We start from the raw sequence: 417 nt of genomic DNA, 5'->3' as shown, positions 1-417 counted from the left end.
TGGCACAGGGGGAGGGGGGGCTGCGGGCTCCCATGGGGTCCTATCGGCTCTGGCATGCTGCGGGCAGCCCTACCAGCCCCCCAGGATCCTGCTGCAACCACAAGGCAACCCAGCCCCAGGAGTCACCCTCCAGTCTGTCTGTCTGTTGGTGGTGTAGGGGGACAAGTTCCCAAGTTGCTGTGTAGGGGCAACCTGTCTCCTTGGTGCCCTGGGGCTGGCAGGAGCAGCACAGCAGAGCCCAGTGCAGAGCTGGTCTCAATAAAAGGGATTCTCTTTGTAGCCACCTCTAAATACTGGAACAGTTTGGGGGTGCAGAGCTGTGGTTGTGTGTGTGTGAGGTGATGCTCATGGGGTGTCTTTGGGATTCCCCTGAGCAGCCCTGGATCAGCCCCCCAGCGTGACCAGCAGCGGTGAGGT

The sequence above is a fragment of the Nestor notabilis genome, unplaced genomic scaffold (assembly GCF_000696875.1).
Source record: "Nestor notabilis isolate BGI_N333 unplaced genomic scaffold, ASM69687v1 scaffold20837, whole genome shotgun sequence".
In the NCBI taxonomy this organism is placed as follows: Eukaryota; Metazoa; Chordata; class Aves; order Psittaciformes; family Psittacidae; genus Nestor; species Nestor notabilis.
Note: the sequence above shows the minus strand (reverse complement) of the source record.